This window comes from Danio rerio, chromosome 5 (assembly GCF_052040795.2).
Source record: "Danio rerio strain M-AB ecotype USA chromosome 5, GRCz13ab, whole genome shotgun sequence".
In the NCBI taxonomy this organism is placed as follows: domain Eukaryota; kingdom Metazoa; phylum Chordata; class Actinopteri; order Cypriniformes; family Danionidae; genus Danio; species Danio rerio.
In genome coordinates this window covers 34,501,656-34,521,229 of record NC_141025.1, presented here as the reverse complement: position 1 = coordinate 34,521,229, position 19,574 = coordinate 34,501,656, and the positions used below count along the sequence as shown (strand labels likewise).

Below are 19,574 nucleotides of genomic sequence, written 5' to 3'. Positions count from 1 at the left end.
TGCTTCTTTTATCCTCATTTGAGAGTCTTTTTGGATAAAAGTGTGCTAAATGAATAAGTGTAAATGTAACTATTTACATACATGGTGTGTTGCATGCAAAAACAATACTATATTGGTTTATAATAAAAAATACAAATCTAGTTTTTCAGAATGCATTGCTAATTCTTAAGTTCATTATAAACAAATAAGCTTTTTAGAAACAGATGGTGATCTAAAAGCAACGGTTAGCAGAGTCATGCTTACCAGCCAAACTTGACCGCTTTAAAAAAAATGTATGCAGGATTTCATTCATAAAACATGAACAAAACAAGTATTGATGTCAACGGTTTATGCAACTCGCATCCAATTGCTTGCAACAATACATGCAATAACATGTTTATGACACATTTACATAGAAATTCAATTTGCTTGCCTTTCCTGAACGATTTAAATCTGCACTCTTGGTCTGTGGACTTCCTGGTATAAGATTTTTAATGGCCCTGAATATCCATTACAGCTCTGTAAGATCTCAAAATCTCAAAATGTACTTTCATTTATCAGAGTCACAAATTATCAGCTGATCAGAGCTTCCCCGATCGCTCACTGACGTATCCAGGGTAACCCCTTCTCAAATACATGGAGGATGGGCTTTGTGTGTGTGTATGTGCCAGCATCCCCCATCCCACTGTGTTATTTTGACAGGCCTTGCAAAAGAGGACAGACTGTGGACAGAGGAACAGCATGCAAGTAGGATAAAATAGCATGAATAACAATTCAACACAAGATAAGAAATCTAATGGAATACAAATGATGCAATTTCTGGCAGTGTTGCACATAAGACGAGCGTACGTGACTAAAACCAAAATGATATCTTCTGTTATGTCTTTTGTCTTTTTCTTACTTCTACTCGTCCTGCTGTCTCAGAAAAATCAACATGCTGTTTCCTAGCCAAGCTGCACACAGAGACACACGGACCACACATTATCCTTCAGTCAGTGAAATGTACACAGTTTTATACCATCTGGACAACAAAGAATCCTCACAAGGAACGGCTGGACACCATCACTCTCTAATACAAAATGTGCACAACACAACCAGGCATGTCATTGAATTTGATCAGATTTTATCATTCACTTTGTTTGGCTTTGTTAGGCATTTACTGGTGTAGAGTTTAAAAAAAAAAAAACTCATCACTAATCAAATGTCTTTGCCATTACTGAGACGTCTTTGCCAAGTGAATCACAGGCAGCTGGTTTGTCTAAAATCTCTCTTTCACTCTCACTCACTGTCTCTGCACTGTTAACTTGTGTGCATGAGCCCTATCACAGGACATGTTTTGTGCGATTTGTTGCTATAGACCAGCGCAACCCTAATTTTCACTTTTGCGCAATGTTGTTTAAATGGCAAATCCATGTGCGCTACTTTGTGTACTCATGGGAGTGCCGGTCTAAAAAGCAGGTGTGTCAAGGCCCATTGTTGGCAAGTTTTTATTCTGAGAAACTGAAATAGATTGTGCCATTGACCAAGTACACTCAAAAAAACTATTACTGTTGCTTGATCAAACTACTTATTTAAAATGAGCTGAAACAACTCAATTCTTTTAATTTCTTTGGTTTAAATTATTTGTTTTATATTTACTTAAATTTGTAAACCATTGGGTTAACTTAAGCGTTTTGTTTTGGGACAACATGAAGGAATTGTGTTGGTCCAACTACCTGGTTAGGAGATTAGTTCCCAGAATGCTTTGCCATGGTATTGAATTAAGAGAAGGAAATGTTGACAATAAAAGTAATCTTTGGTGTTTAAAGATAATAAAAATCCTTGTTAGAGTTTAATCTTCAATTTAGTTTGAAGATTTAGAAGAGTTTTGTGTAATGCTTTGAGTTTTGAGGTTACCACCTTGCAGCACCCATGCTTTGGGTGTTGGCAGCTTAACTACACTGAAAAAAATGATTCATTGGATTTACTTAATTTTTTTAAGGCAAGCTGTTGCAAATAATTGAATTGGGTTAAGTTTAAGCAAACAATTTTAGTTGGATTTACTCAATTTATATGTGTTGGATTTAAACAATCAAATTAGGTTGGATTTACTCAATTTATATGTGTTGGATTTAAACAATCAAAATAAGTTGGATTTAATCAATTTTATTTAGTTACATTTATCTAATGAAATTCATTTAGTTCACTATAATTTAATTATGTTATTCTTACTTATATCTATTTATTTTTGATGTCTAAAATGATCATTAAATAGCTTGCAAATACACTTTGAAATGACACTTAACCACATTTGTTTTGAATTCATTTTAATGACTTTTTAAGATGCATTTTTTTAACAAAACATAAATCACTGCCTATAAATGCTTTAGCAGCACACCATAACACAATAAACAGTTTGTACAGCACATTTAATTTAAACCAACACATAAAAGAAAACTGTATGAAGTCTTGGAGCAAACGGCAATCCTTATGACACACACACACACACACACCCCAATACACAAAATAATCAACTAATTAACTTAAAAAATTAACTCATTAACAAATTGAGCAACTACAAGTTGTATGAAATTGAATAAATACAAAGTTTATAGAATGTACATGCTCTCTCTCTCTCTCTCTCTCTCTCTCTCACACACACACACACACGCACACCATTTAAAACAAGTTCCTACAGCTAATTAATTTTCCACACAAAGAAAACTGAATTCACTTATTAAACAATTCCTACACTAAACTGCAATTTGTATATGATATACATTTGGTTGTTGAGCATTTATTAACACTTCAATGCTTAAAATTACAGTATCACACTGTTTTCCAGTATGAGAACCTTTGAGGAGAGCTTGTCAGAGTTCATTTGCACAAGTACTTTTTGGGCAAACTCGTAATAGTATTTGAGTTCTTTTGGGTAGGCCAAATCAAGCACATAAATTGCCCCCAACATCAGTGCACAGGCTTGTGCAACAGATTTTATCTGTTCAATAATCACTGTTCCATCCACAACGATGCCAATGTCCTCATAATCTCCTCTTTCCTTTTTGATGACACATATGGCCATGGCGGTGTTTGTCAGGTCCTTCAAAATTCTTCTTTTTGATTGCCCTATATTTAAATAAAAAGAAACCATTATTAGACATTGTTTTTGAAACATATTTTGTAAAAAGTCAAGAAGAAATCAAATGTAAATAAAACCAAAACCTTAACGGCCCTCCCCACACCCACATTGACACCTGTGAAATATTATAACAATCATTTATGATTGCATATTGGCGTACATATATTTGTGCATGATCTGCAAGTACGACTTCTTCACAATTATTTACAGGGTTTATTCAGGTTTTATCAGGGTAAATTTAAGATCTTTTAAGACTAACTAAAAATAATTTTGGAAAAAATAATTGAAAGGCAAACAATACAGTAATATGTTGAAAACTAAATATAATGTCAAGGAAGCATTATTGCATTATTATTTAAATGATATTACCCAAGGTTTAAGGCTTGAAAACTACAGATTTGGCCACTTGAATGTGGAAATACCTTCTGATCAGACCCACTGTATATCAATATACCCGGTCACAATTGTTCACCTTAACCCTTCTGTATTATTTAAATTTACTACCCTTTCCTTATGTTAGTTGCTGTTTTTTTTGCCCCATTGACTTCCATTAAAACATTTTTGGATGCAAATCCATGACAGCATGTAATCACGCATTGTTGCTGGTTATCTTCCCTTTTTGGTAAATGTATATTTTGTCATTTTTACTGTTGATGATCAGTTGACAGCATAACCATTTAGATAGTCCTGTGCAAAAAAGTTTCTGGCTTTTATATTTTTTGAGTTCTTTGGAGTATAAACAGTAAATGATAGTGTGTGTGTGTGTGTGTGTATGTGTGCATAAATACACTTACTATGTTTACTATATGTCTGAAAAAATGTAAATAAGCAACTTTCAAAACAATGTGTGCAAAAGTCTCACTTTCATGAGCTCAAACAAAGAAATCTGTCTCCAAATTAATATTCTCAACAGCACACAAGGCTTAAGAATAATTGTGCACAAGTAAAATAAACATCAGCGAATGGAATTCAGTAGAAATGTCACACCTTGATGCAAAATTTAAGACCTCTCAAATTTAAGACTTTTTATGACCTTAAATTGTAAAAATCTAATTTAATACTTACGACTTTTCAAAGACCCACAGGACCTCTGCAAATAATAATAAAAAAAAGTACAATGATAATAAAACAAATTTAATTGGACAAATTAATAGACATGTATATTTATTTAATTAGTATTTTTACGTGTCATTAATTAAACCAAAATAATTTAAATATATTAAGTATATTTTAAATGTATAAGTAAATATACAAATTTAAAACTTGAATTCATACTTTAAAAAAACGTCATGTTTCATTATTAGACTAAACATTTTTGAAGAATTATTCAGCAATACATTTTTGATTGTTAGTACGGCCACCTATTGACCTAAAAATGTAATACAAGTCAAGTTGCTTTTAAACAGTAATTTTAATCTTAACATAAACATAAATTTTCTCTTTTTTGAAAAAAAGTGGTTTACTTGTAATTCTGTGTCTATTTGTTTGTAATTTAGAAATAATAATACTGTTTAGAAAGACTAAAACAGGGGTGTCCAAACTCCTTCTTGGAGGGCCAGTGTTCTGCCGATTTTAGCTCATCCTTGCAGGTGTGTTGAGGCAAGATAGTTTCTAGATCACCTAGTAAGAGCTTAATTAGCTAGCATAGGTGTGTCTAATTGGACTTGGAATTGGAATTGCAATTGGAACTAAACTTAGCAGGACACAGGCCCTCCAGGACCAAGCTTGGACACCCCTGGATTAAACAATGAATATCTCTGGGGTCAAACACAGATCTGAACCCAATGCTGAGAACGTCAAAGGATTAAGAAACATATGCAACTTTTAATCATTTAGTATTTTTAGGCATACTAATATTAGGCACATATTGTGATTTTCAAAAAGTATTACATCGCTTTGTAAATGTTTATTATTACCATTTGTTGAGTCTCCCAATACTATTTGATATAGTCAAGCGATGTGATGTCACACTCAACAAGCTGATGGTTTTCTCACGGTTCAATAACAGTGTGTATTACCATTACAATGCAAGAGTTTGAGGCAAAAGATAATAGGTTGCTCTTACGCGTGTAGTGACCAATGGCATTTTTTTTAACTTCATGTATAAATATATGGAAATAGAAAGCATTTGAAAAAAGAAAAAAGCTATTGACATACAGTGAAAACGCTATTTTCAAATTTTTTAAAATTATTAATTTTGTTTTTGAGATATTAAAATATTTTGTTCATTGTTCTATTCATACTTTTGCATTGAATTAGTATGCAACTTACTTGCACGAATCTAGCAAGTGTTTGTGCAGCGCAATGTGATTTGAATAGACCATAATGTGTTCAACATTAGGTTCACCTATTAATTCAAATATGGCACTCAAAAAAGTTTCTGTTTGTCTCATTGGCCACTGTAACCCCACCCTCAGCCTCTGAACAAAGCAGCTCTTTCTTATAGCCCAGGTGCAAGCACTAGTACTATGATGCACTCACCATGTATTCTTTCACCAGGCATGCCTCATCCTCACCAAGGTAGGTAAAGAGAGCTTGAAGAATAGACGCTCTTTTGACATGGACATTGGTTGTCTGTAAATAATACAAATTTGATTAGTTAAATACATAAATGACAAATTGGAAAACGTTAAGAAATGTATTAGATTAGATTAAACTTTATTGTCATTACACATGTACAAGTACAATGCAACGAAAATCAGTTTAGGTCTAACCAGCAGAGCAATAGCAGCAAGTGCAGTATACAGGTATAAGTTATAAAGTGCAGATATAGAAAAACTTTAGTGATATTTACAGATGGATGTACTATCAACATTATATACAGGTTGTATTAGCTATAAACAGAAATTTAAAATAAATTATTATATGTACAGGTTGCTATTAATAATCAGAAGTGTACAGGTAGATAAACAATTACAAGTGTACAGTATATGTATAGTTCAAATGAATGAATCAGTCTAATGTAGTGCAATGAATGTGTAATTTTTAAATGTGCAAATGTTAAATAGTGCAATGATAATGAGGAGTACAAGTTATGAGGACAGTGGGGGTGTATTAGGAGGGCAAAATAATTAGTGGGGGATAGAGTTGAAAAAGGGACAGCTCTGAGGAAAGTGTTGTTCCTTAAGGCTGATTTATACTTCTGCATCAAACGCACGCCAATGCTACGGTGCTGACGCATAGCCCTTCGCCGTGGCCGTCGGCGTCGCTGACGTGCACCTCTCAAAAAATGTAACTACACATCGCAACGACACGTAGCACAAGCTCTGTGATTGGTCGGCTTGGTAGTGGCCAAGTGGACAGATGATGTATCTCCTCCCTGTAGGCCGTCTCATCATTATTGCTGATTAGACCAATCACTGTGGTGTCATCTGCAAATTTGATGATGATGTTGGATCTATTCACAGGCCTACAGTTGATAGTAAAAAAGAAGTAGAGGAAGAGGCTCAGCACACAGCCCTGTGGTACACCAGGGTTGAGTGTGAAGATGGTGGAGCAGATGTGGCCTGATCTAACATTCTGAGGTCTTTTAGACAGAAAGTCCATAATCCAGTTGCAGAGAGACGTGTCGATATCCAGGTCTCTAAGTTTATTCATTAACTAATGCCAAATTCAATTTGAAAGTAGTCGTTGCTGCTTTATTTTCACTGCAAGATGGATCGGCGACAGGGACTTGAACATTGCATGACTTTACAATAGGAAGAATCGCCGACAACTTCGTCTAAACTACGTCTCACAACCCAAAAACCATCTGTTTGACCAGGCCGTGGATTAATGCTAATATTGCAAATAATGTTAAATTTCTTACACAGACCAATCGTTTCACTTTACAGGACCTTCATCAGGAGCCATGGCTTTAGATTTGGACTTTATTCTTAAACTGAAAAACCCATCCTCATTCGCTGCCATTATTTGGATCACCATGTACCACAGATTCAGCTAAAAATCATCAGTAGTGTTATATTAACATTAAGTTAAATAAATATTCATTTATTTTCTTCTCGGCTTAATCCCTTTATTAATCTGGTGTCGCCACAGCGAAATGAACCGCCAACTGATCCAGCATGTTTTACACAGCGGATGCCCTTCTAGCTGCAAACCATCACTTGAAAACATCCATACACTTTCATTTACACACACACACTACGACAATTTAACTTACCCAATTCCCCTTTAGCGCATGTCTTTGGACTTGTGGGGGAAACCGGAGCACCCGGAGGAAACCCATGCGAACGCGGGGAGATCATGTAGACTCCACACAGAAATGCCAACTGATCCAGTCGAGAATCGAACTAGCGACCTTCTTGCTGTGAGGTGAGAGCGCTTCCCACTGCGCCACCTGTTAAATAAATATATTTTTAAAAATAAAAAGAATTAATAACTGAAACCAGCTTAAATGTTATCGATTATTTGTCATATGCCATGTCCCGAATAAAACACGTTACCGTAATGCACAACTGTTAGTCATTTGAGACTCCTTTATTACAGCACTCCCACAAGTTTCTCTCTTGCTTTCACAAATAAAATTATACATATTTAATGTATATCCATTATTAATAGCCTATCTAAGTTTTGCCCAGCTAGCGAAACCTGCAGGTAAAGGTAGCCTATAAGCATATTTTTTTCAGTGCATGCATTGACTGCATCGTCAAATACATAGAATATAAGTATGTTTGTGGCATGACAAGCATGGACATGAGCATTATTCAGAACATAGCCTATATATTTATTTTTTAAAATGTTATATTTAGAAATTAAAACTATATTAAATTTCAACTTGCAGTAATAATCTAAACATTAAACTTTGCCTCGATGTTGTGCACTTAATATCCTTTAACACACCTAAATCTGACGATTGTCCCTTACATGTATATTACATTTATAATGATACTTAAATTTATTTAATCAACTGACTGTTTACTTGTGAATAGTTTGTTTAGTTACACTATATTTAAAGTGATTTCTTTTTTCGACTACCTTGTAATTTAACATGTTCAGCCAAGATAAAGACATGTAAAGGCTGATTTATACTTCTGCGTCAAATGCACGTGTATGGTCCGACGCAGCCTGCGCGCAGTTGAATAGCCCTTGCCGTGGCGCATCTCTCCAAAAATGTAACTACACATTGCAACAACACGTAGCGCACGTTCTATTAGTGGGCTTGGTAGCGCTTACGTGTGTGGGCGGGGTTGAGAGCCACGCCAACCCATTGGAGCTAGTGTTTACAAGTGTAGAGTCCCATGAAATAGCTCCAGGTGGAAACTGTTGCTTTGTGTTTACCTTATGATTAAAGTTGTTGCATGACCGCCAGCTACCGCCTCAGAATGAGCGAGTTTTATCCGCTTGTTCATTAAGGTAGTGTTCAGAAAAAACAAAACCCAAGCGAAGAAACTCCATACAGAGGGAACATATAAACCTACTGCTTTTGTAAGTGTTATTGTAGAACAACACAAACAGCGCGCACAAGTATAAGTGCTCAGCTGCACGCAGGGCAGGCGCAGTAGGTCACGCCAATCACTCAACGCAGAAGTACAAACCAGGCTTAAGGCCGAATTTCTATTGTGCAATTTTGAGCCAAATTCTGATGCGACACTTCTTTGAATCAAATTAAATTTCAACTTTGATATTTGCTGTGCTGTGTTGATGCAATGTACAGGAGAAAAAAAAAGGTGAATAACCTCTCTTGGTCGGCAGATAGTCGAATCATTTTATGGCAGGTCAGACATTTTGGTCGCCTCTCTTGAGAGAATCACGGAGTTGAATCAAAGTTGAACTCTGTGTTTGTGCTCTTACTGTACCCTAGTACTGTGAAAACTAGGGAAGCAACAATAACATTTACTTATTCTTTACTTGTCACAAACCTGTTTGAGTTTCTTTGTTCTGATAAACACAACATAAGATAATTTGAAAAATGATGAAAACCGGTAACCATTGACTTCCATAATATGTTTTTCCTACTATGAATGTCAATGATTACTGGTTTCTAACACTCTTCAAAATATTTTGTCTTGTGTTCAACAGATAAAAGAAACTCAAAGGTTTGGAACCATGGAAACTGGGTGAGTGAATAGTGAGTAAATTTCCTTTTTTGGGACTATTTAGATTTTTCAGAGCAACATATTCAGTTAAGAAACTGTTTACTGTAATGTGTAGTGATAAATGTTTTGCAGTTACTTACCATAAAAATGTTGATGGAAAATTCCAACTGCAGTACTGGACAGAAAATGTGTTTAAACCCCTGACCAAGGAACTCAGCAAAGGAAACTTGTTGTACAGTACCTCAAATGAAAGGAAGCACATGATTATCATTTAGGTTCAAAATTCAGCACAAGTTACAACATGACCAACTTCTTAATCAACATATTGTTTACCGATTAATTATATTAGGCAACATACATTTAGATAAATTACTTATTGAACAAATTGCTGAACGTGATTAATATGATTAAGATAATCGTCACTGGCTGATTGATACGATATAAAGTCTGTCTCAGACCAGTCAAAGCACTGCATTAAATTCCATTCTTCAACGCCATGTCTTAAAAATGTCAATTTATTTTAACCACAATATTTTCCATGAAGTTTTAGCACTCGTCTGCATGTGTTTTACGTTTGAACAACTAAATGATTGCTTCAGCTTATTTAAAGGATATTATTTTAATTAAATTACATTATCGTTGATGTAAAAGGCACTTTATGAATATGGAAAAAGTCACATTAAGTTAACCCCTGCGCTGGACGTTTATCGGTGGCTGATAAACACTTGCTGTGAATATAAGTTAGCCTATTAAGTGCATTATGACCCCAAAGACATAATTACAGCATCTCACGTAAAAAAATAAAAGAACTAAAAAAGGACGCCCTTTACGTTAAAAGTTAATGTTACGCCAGTATGGGCACACATTCGACAAACTCCTAAGACAAAACAGTCAGTAGTGCCCTAACGCCAGACCAAATCGTTCTATAACAAAATCAGTATGGTACTGTCCGTTCACAACTATCTAAACGCATGCTTAATGTTAACCATAGTAAAAGCCAAGGTAAATTCACAAAGGACTGAGCTAACGTTAGCAACGAAGCTTTTTTCGTTTGGAATGGCGGATCACGGACACTGTCGTCACATCAAAGAAAATGCTTATTCTCTTGAAAATAGCCATTTACTTCATTAAAAAACATTATATATCAAGTCTACATAACTACATTCTTGCTAAAAAGAATCTTTAATATATTCTGCGACATAAAAACGAGATTTGTCAAACCGTGTGTAACGTTAACTGTTAGCTTAACTTGCGAGCGCGCTCGACGGCTGGTCGCTGTGAAATTTAAAAACGACCAAAATAGACAGTCCGAACGAGAGACCATTTTATGCGTTTATGTTACCCACCAAGTTTTTCTTTAATAAACAGTCTGGTACAATATAAAATGTGACTTACTGTGCAAATGGATGTACAGAAATCCGGCTGTGGCGTCTTGCTTCAATCTGACTGGATTCTGTAAACCTTCCTTTGGGCTTTGGCGCCGAGGCAACGGAACATAACGCGCATGCGCACAAAGCTAACATAATTTTTTCTAATAGACTTTAATTAATTAATTTAGATTGGTTCAAAACACATCTAATTCACTTAAACCCGATTAATAATAATTTAATAAAATCAACAACTAAATTAAATTGTTTAAAATAAACAAAATTGAATTATGTTTAATTTAATAGAGGCCTAAATCATTTTTTTCAGTGTAGCAAAAATGCAGTTTGTTGCTTTGCTCTGTGAGCAATAACTGTCCTAAAATAAATTTTGAGGTCATTTTCAGTCAACAGTATATGAAATACTGTATATCTAAATGCATAACACATAACAGACAAGATATTATCAGACATTTGAGTTTAAGGTAAATAAAATACAGATGTATTTGAGATGTATTTGTTTTAGTCTAAAAACAGGTCTAAAATCCAGCACAGAGCGCGTTAGTTATGCACCTATGCAGACTCAAATGCTTAACACACACAGGTCGTACAGCAATAAGAAATTATTAAAATAATTAAATATATAATTAAAATATTAAAATTAATATTTTCTCCATGGATATAAAAAACACTACCTGTTTATATCTTTAACATCCGGGGGGATTTTTCAGTTTGTACATAACAATTTGCATTTTGATTATAATGTTATTATTATAACAGCATTATTTATTATCCAACCCAAGCTCATTTTGGAAATGTAGCCTCGCGGACGTTTCTGGAAACCGCGATTTACATGGCCGGAGGTACGTACGGCCGCATTTAGTTTTTTTCGAGCGAACGCTACGGGGTGGTGTGGCCGACGGCTCGCCTCCGAGTGGAGGGCTTTCCCACCACCAGTTTGTCCGCTTAGCTCGCAGCGTTACGTCGGCGAAGCGGAGGCCCGGAGGAGGAGAAGCCGGCCGCGGGGACAACCGGGATCGAGTCCGGGAAACAGCAGTTCCAGAAATCAGGTAAGATGAAAAACAGAATCCAAAAAATAAGGGCAAGAACGTGGCGAGATCCGAAAACGTGGTCAAAATCAAAGACGAGGGCTTTTGCTTTTTTTTTTCTGCACTGTAAAAAAAATCTGTAAAATAACAGTTAAATGACTGTATATTTTAACGGATTTTTTCCGTATACACGTATTACGGGTGTTTTTCCGTTTATATACATTTTCGAATTGCATTATGGGAAGGGGATCGCAGCTCAGGCAGCGTTTGATGGACACCGGGCCTTATTTCTTCCTCTGTTTTTTCCCTGGTAAGTACGATTAATAAAACATATAACAATATTTTAGTTAAAATACTGCTTTATTACATTTGTATCGTTATTTAAAATGATTTTTGTCTTGTCTGAAGCGGCCATGGAAAGTACAGCAGTGAATTACGTTTAATATTGTTAATAAGATCAGACTTTATATCATTAAGATCAAACTGAGCTATGAGTGGTTAAATGTAATTTAAACAAGCATTTATCTAATGAATTTTTACCTTTTTATGCGTTTTCTTCATCAGTAAATATGATATCTGTTCATTTACAGTTGTTTGTCCGTATTTTTCTAAACTGCCGTGCGCGGGAAGTGATGTGACGTCCCAATCACCCACTCACTCCTTCTGCACCTGCGTGAGTGTGACTGGATTAACGGTAAAACGTCAGCTTGTCTGTGAGAGTGTAAAATGTATGTTAATTATTTAATAGAAATATAAATGTTTTCTTTGTACAGTGCATTGAACAAGGGATAGCATTCAAAGTTTGTGACACTGTGTAGTTTGGTTGATATATAGTGCTTAAGGTGTATATCGATGACTGGTTAACGTTACCTTTAATGAACCCTAACGTTAACGTGTTTCAAACGCTCGTAACACCTGACCGTCTGTGTTTGTTTGCATATTAATAACTAATTTCATATTTTTACTGACGTTATCAAATGTTAGCTTTGGTTTGACCGACGTATTAAGGCTGTGTGACCGAGATTCAGTGGAACAGCTTTGCTGGTTTTTAAGTAACGTTATAAGTTAGACCCGCGTGAATTTGAGGCATTGTGTAAATCGGTATGAGGGGAAATACACACTCATAAAGTTATTATTATTGGTGGGCCCTTATCAGCATTAACGTGCTGCGTTAACGCGAGACTTTTATCGCGCGATAAAAAAATATATCGCCGTTAATCTATTCTCAACGTTGGGTTGGGAGCTGGGTGACTTTCATACTTTGGTAGTTTAGCGCGGATGTATACCTGACCGGTGAGCCGTCTGACAAACAAGTGCCCCTCTGAATCAAATCAGCATGCCTGACTTTAACTGCAGTTCGGCAGTTTCACTTTAACTCATGAACATTCATTCATCCCGCGTGACAAACTGGGGTATTAGACGCAAATAAGAAGGAAGAACTGATGAGAGTGTTATGGAATTTAATAACGCTCGCCAAATGGAACGAAAAAAAAACTTCCGCATTTCGCGACGTGTGTTTGTGTGTACAGAGATAACAGAGTGATACAGTAAGTGTGTGACATTTAAAATTTTATATAGTGTTTACACTGTCATGCGTTTTAGGCCTCAAATACAACGTGTACCTTAAAGCACACAATTAAATGTTTGTTGTAGTCGAGTTGAACTGTCATGGATATTATACTTATGAACGTCTTGTCAACTTGCAGATTTAGCCAAGTTCACTTTTAAGAACCTCAACAGCTGCTATTATGAAGATATAAAGATGAGCTGTTCTTCCACAGTCTTAAAATTCTTCAGACTAACTGTCAGTTAGAATCATTATAGCAAATAATACTTTCATTACTATTAGGAGATCAGGAGTTTTATTTTAATGAAGCCTTGATAATAGAGTCAAATACACATGGTGTTATCACAAGTGAAATCTTTTTATGTAGATTTTGAGTCTGAGTGTTTTGCACATATAATGTTCACTGATATTTTGTTTTGTTGACTTCCAGGTTCTTTCATTTTGGTTATAAGTACATGGTACAGGTAAATTAGGATATAAGATTTGCTGTATGTTTATGCTGTCATTTTGGTAATAAGTACAAGGTACATGTACATTTTCACAGCAATCTAAATTAAAATCTTAAATTCAATCCAAACTGAATTTGAATTAATATGGACAGATTAAATAAAATACACTTGGGATTTTAAATGTTTTCATATTTTTATTTACAAAGTTTGTAAAATTTAAAAGTAGACTATATGCTGCATGTTTCAAACTGAATGAGTGTTATTTTTGTTGTAGGTGTGTTGGTGTAAAAATTGATGCTGACTGGTCAGTACTGCATTTTTTAACCAAAAAAATAAACAATGATTTATATTTAGCATTGCATCTATTGTAATTTTACCAAGAATGTGTTTGCTCTTTCAGAACTCAGGCAGTTGTGCTGGACCTTCTGTACCTTATACAGGAGATGACGGTAAACTTTGAAGTTTAAGAGGTAAAATTTTCAGCGTTTTTTCTGTTTGATTTTGAGTGTTTTGTGTATATATATGGTTCACTGATATTTTGCTTTGTTCACTTCCAGGTTCTGTCATTTTGGTTATAAGTACAAGGTACAGGTACATTTTCACAGCAATCTAAATAAAAATCTTAAATCTTACGTTCAATCCAAACTAAATTTCAATTGATATAGACAAATTAAATAAAATACACCTGGGGTTTTAAATGTTTTCATTTTTTTTATTATTCACAAAGTTTGTAAAGTATAACAGTAGACTACATGTTGCATGTTTCAAACTGAATGAGTGCTATTTTTGTTGTAGGTGTGTTGGTGTAGAAATTGATGCTGACTGGTCAGTACTGCATTTTTATAAATAATACAAAAAAATATGTGTTTGCTCTTTCAGAACTCAGGCAGTTGTGCTGGACCATCTGTACTTCATACAGGGGATGACAGTAAACTGCAAAGTTTAAGAGGTAAAATGTTCAGGGATTTTGTTTGATATTAGTGCTTTTATTTTTATTATTTGGCAAAACCAATTACCTGTACCTATATTTTTACTAAGTGTTTACATGAACACATTTTGCTTCAGTAATTTTGAAATTTTGTTAACATGTATTCAAACTAAAAGTACTGGGTTGATGTGGGTGTTTTATCTGGGGGTTTTTAAGCTGCAACTGTAATCTGTTAAATGAACAAAGCAGTTATTTATTATTATTATTTATTTTTACAACATTTAAAATGTTACAAGTTCTTTATTTTGGTTATGTCTGTTTAAAATGATAAGGAAATAACTGGTCCACTGCTGAATCTCTTTTCTTTTCTCTCTTAGCCACCTGATGATGAGAGACATTATCAATGTAGGCATCTTGATGGTGAGCCAGGCCTTCATGCTGATTTTGTGACTGTTTAATCTATTTATCGTGATTGTAATAACATTTTTTCAGGATGCAAAACTGGCTAAAAATCTACTTTAAATTTTAACATTAATTGTATGATAGTGTGGTTGATTTAACATTTTATTTAATGTTGGGTTCATTGTAAAAAATGATTTAATTTTGGTTGAATAAATGCTGGTTTTGGGACAGTTTTGTCTATTTATCATCACAGAATTAACATTATTTCAGGGTGGAAAACTGCCTAAAAATCAGTGATGACTTTTAACATTGTTTCAATGATAGTTTGATTGATGTTTTAACATTTCAATGTTAATTTAACTTAGGTCTGCTATCTGGAAAAGAACTCATTTTTAAAAATGCAAAAAACTTATGAATGTGCCACTTGAATTTGGTATCACATGTAATTGGCATGTTATGGAATTTAACTATGGCAAATAAGTGAGAGGAGATGGAAAGCTATGATGTCTACACATTTTCCTGAAACATTTGCAAGGTCAATTCTTTCTTGCATAAAGATAGTGGAAAAGAAGAAAAAGTATAACAAAATGGTTTGTTGTTCTTTTTATTTTGTTTTCTTTCCTTTATTGTTGTTTTTTGCCTTATTTTTGTTTCTGCACTATATTTATTTCTTGTAATATTTGATTAAGTAAATAATTTTTTAAAAATTTCTTTTAAATTATGTAGCAGACATGTATTTGAATAATTTTACATAATAATTATATTATTTATAATATTAATAATTTAACATATAGGTATGCATATATGTACCCATATATGTACATATAATATAGGAAAACAGCCAATTTTATATGTGTCACATATATCAAAAACCTATATTAAACCATATGTTTATATAGGTTCTTTCCATGTAGGCGTGTACCAGACCCAACACACAACTCACTTTTCTTTTCTTTTTTTCAGAAGAAGAGTCCACAGCCACAATAACAAGATCATTGAGCTGTCCCCTAATTGTGGTCAGCTACATGTTTAGTCTCTTATGTGCTAAACATTATGTAGCCTAAGGAAGCAGCCCTGACTCTGTAGTTTATATGAAGGTATGTTTTTACATTTTTAAGTTTATTTCATTTTTACAAGATAAGTAAGGTGATACATGTTTGTTGTATTTACAACAGGAGCATGCTGAGTAACTATCCAGAAAGTAGGTCCAAAGCAGAAAAAAGGGCACCAAGCAGAAACATACCATCTAAACTCCTTCGATTCCTGTCAGACCAGAAAGACTTTCAGAATCCTTGGAAGATTTAAAGGTAATTAAGCACACCGGTAACACTTTATAATAACTAAACACTATTGATTAATTTATTAAGCATTAGCAAAAAGTTCTGTTAAGCATTGACTCTACATTAATAGACCTTAGTATACAGTTTATAACTACAGCTGCAAATGCTGTAATTTTGACTTATAAGCACATCTATAATGTGCTTAATTATTTTGTTTTCATATTTTGTTAATGATCAATTTTTCATTCTAAATTTAGTATCGCATTATTTACAAACCAGTGATTTAAGAATAGTGTATTTTTTTTCTAATGGTGTATTTTCTAATCATTCAGAATGTTTAAGTAAATGGTTAATAAACTATTCAAACTAACATTTAAATATCTTATTATTCAGGCATATAGTAATAGTTGGGCAGCACAGTGGCTAGCACTGTCGCCTCACAGCAAGAAGGTCTCTGGTTCAAGTCTCAGTTGGTAATTCTGTATGGAGTTTGCATGTTTTCCCTGTGTTGCCGAGGGTTTCCTCCGGGTGCTCAGGTTTTCCCGACAGTCCAAAGACATGCGCTATAGGGAAATTGATTAACTAAATTGGCTGTAGTGTATGAGTGTGTTTGTAAATAAGTGTGTATGGGTGTTTCCAAGGGCGTACTCATGCTATGCAGAGTTACCTTGAAACTGGAAGCGTGCTTGTCTCCCCGACGCTTACGTCATCGATAATGTGCTGTTCAGTTTAACAAGTGCTCTCACTCAGCACAGTGGAGAGTTCTTTATATTGTTATATCGTTTTAGTTGTTTAAAATGCAGTGACACGCAGTCAAATATTTCAGATTTTTTGTGTTAAATTTTTAATTAAGTAATTAGTGCGACCTGTTTTGATTTTTTTTTAAAACGTGCTAATATTTCAGATCAGCTACTTTTGACGCTCATAAACAATCAAAGTCATCGTGCTGCAGGTACTAGGAGGTTTGCTAAAGGTGCAGCTGTTGTGCAGTGAGGGGTTTGTGTCTTTTGTGACAGTTTGCAAGGGACGCTTTGATTTGGATAAATTAACCACTATTACTGTTCAATGAACGCAAACTGTCGTTAATTATTAAAGACGCAAACCCTTTACTGCACCACAGCTGCGCCCTTTAGCAAACCTCCTATTCCTGCAGCACAAGGAATTTATGAACATCAAAAGTGGCTGATCTGTTCGGCAAAATATTTGACTGCGTGTTACTGCATCCCAAACGACTAAAACAAAATAATTTAAGAATTCTCCACTGTGCTGAGAGAGAGCACTTCTTAAACTAAACGGGGCATCATCGATGATGTAAGAGTGCTCAGCCTCGTATGCAATGTGAGTGCGGGACGTCAGGGGAGACGGTAGGGAGGACAAGCGTGCTTCGGCCTGGTTCAAGGCAACTGTACATAGTGCGAGTACACACTAAGCTGAAGGAAAATGCATGAATGAATAGTAATAGTTATACTTGTATATAAAGTATAAAAAAATAAGTATATAAAGTATATACAATACTTATTTTAATAAGTGCTTTTGTTAACTTCATCCAGTTTTGTAGCCTAAAGTGAGGATTGTTTATGCTTTGTAAATCCCCTTATAAATCACAATTAAAGGTTCAGTTATATTCTAAGAATGAAATTCATTTTATTGTATTAAATGAAAAATAAATCTTATCTAAAATAAAATTACTGTACAGTTTAAACCTAGCTAAATAACACTGAAATGTTGCATCGTAATGTATCATTAAATTATTTTATTGTTGTTTTATCCAGTTTTATCTTATGTTTTGGCACTCCTGCTATTCAGCAAGGTTTCATATTTACAGTAATTACATTTTTTAGATAAGACTGTAATGATTTATTGTTAATTTAATACTGAGCCTTTAACTGTCGTTTATAAGGATTTATAAATCATAAATAATCCTCACTTTAGATTAGGCCACCAAACTGGAAGAAGTTTTGTAAATAATGCAATATAATATATATATATATATATTTTTTTTTATTATAAAAATAGTCATGTAAAATCAATCATTAAAGTTTGTTAACACAATTATTAAGCACATTATAAATGTGCTTAAGTCAAGATTACAGCATTTGTAGCTGTATTTAAAACCGACTACTAACATCTATTAATGTAGATGCAATGATTAACAGAACTATTGACATGCAAGGAATCACCCCAGTTGTAAGTGAAAAGTCATTAGTAATATTTTTTTTTGTTTGTTTGTTTTACAGCCATTGAAGTATCAGTATTGGAGAGGAAGAAGACCCAGTTGTATCGTCTGTTTCCTGCCATCTTGCAGTTAACCTGGTTTCTTAATGTAAAGTACTTGTAATTTGCCCACTTGCCCTTAATTATCTTAAAGCTAACATTTAAAACTAATTTGCTATGAGATTATTTGCCAAGACTTCTCACGGTGCGATTCACATGTCAATATGTATTATTGTGTGTATAACTAGCTATTTGGAATTCAAATGATTTGTATTCATTAAAGAATCTTTTTTAATTGCAAAGTTGTTTTTGTACTAATCATTGCAAGTTCACAGATAACAAACTATTTACTGCTTCTCTACACATACAGTATAGAATAAATGTTTTGTTTTACTATTGTAAACCATTAATAGTGTATTTCCCATAAGTATATGTTTGTCCTTACCAATTGCCATTTCTATGCTGCTTGAAGAGCATTAAATTAGTAAAATAATTATTTTTTACAGTAGGTATCCCATTAAAACAAAGAATCTGTTCATTTTTTTCACTGTAGGTATACTATTAAAACCCCAAAAAACTCCTCTTTTTACAGTAGGTATACTATTAAAATACAGAATCTGTCTGTTTTTTTACAGTAGGTATACTATTAAAATACAGAATCGGTCTGTTTTTTTACAGTAGGTATACTATTAAAATACAGAATCTGTCTGTTTTTTTACAGTAGGTATACTATTAAAATACAGAATCTGTCTGTTTTTTAACAGAAGGTATACTATTAAAACACAGAATATTTCCGCTTTTTTACTGTTGGTATACCCTTAAAAACACAGAAAATAACCGTTTTTTTTATATAGAAAACCCTTAAATTACTATAAAATGGTTGGTTATTTTACAGTAGTTTAACTGTCAAAAAACGGATATTTTTTAGTTTTTTTAATGTTGACACACTGTTAATTAACAGAAGTTTTCCGTTTTTAATTTACGGTAAAATATTTGTGTAATGAGCTGCCAGTACATTTTACCGTTTTTTTACGGAATTTTTTTTTAGAGTGTGGACGCCTTTTGAAAACCGTCGCTTCAGTTTAGGGAAGGAGGAGGAGGAAGAGGAGGGCGGCCAGGTCGGCTGCTCGGCCGGCCGCCCAGTCGATTGTTCGGTCGTTCAGCCAGTCAGTTGGATGGACGGTCG

At 34.2% G+C, this 19,574-nt stretch overlaps 2 protein-coding genes and 1 long non-coding RNA gene across 12 annotated transcripts in view; 1 reads left to right on the top strand and 2 right to left on the bottom strand.

The window, feature by feature from the left end:
- LOC137490134 (membrane-spanning 4-domains subfamily A member 4A-like) overlaps nucleotides 1–19,574 on the bottom strand; it is a 171,384-nt gene that overhangs the window by 33,578 nt on the left and 118,232 nt on the right. The window lies entirely within an intron of this gene.
- LOC141385840 (membrane-spanning 4-domains subfamily A member 4A-like) overlaps nucleotides 1–19,574 on the bottom strand; it is a 164,263-nt gene that overhangs the window by 26,457 nt on the left and 118,232 nt on the right. The gene's annotated exons all lie outside the window — the stretch shown is intronic.
- LOC147844032 (uncharacterized) lies at nucleotides 11,677–18,690 on the top strand. Of its 6 annotated transcripts, none has more exons than XR_015491367.1 (11): nucleotides 11,677–11,858; nucleotides 12,139–12,276; nucleotides 13,546–13,579; nucleotides 13,839–13,868; nucleotides 13,965–14,034; nucleotides 14,122–14,149; nucleotides 14,444–14,513; nucleotides 14,870–14,912; nucleotides 15,861–15,991; nucleotides 16,070–16,201; nucleotides 18,412–18,690. It is a non-coding gene; the product is annotated as an uncharacterized LOC147844032 (long non-coding RNA). The 6 variants fall into 6 exon arrangements; XR_015491366.1 differs by having other exon boundaries at nucleotides 15,858–15,991; XR_015491369.1 differs by having other exon boundaries at nucleotides 11,783–11,858; nucleotides 12,139–12,242; nucleotides 15,858–15,991.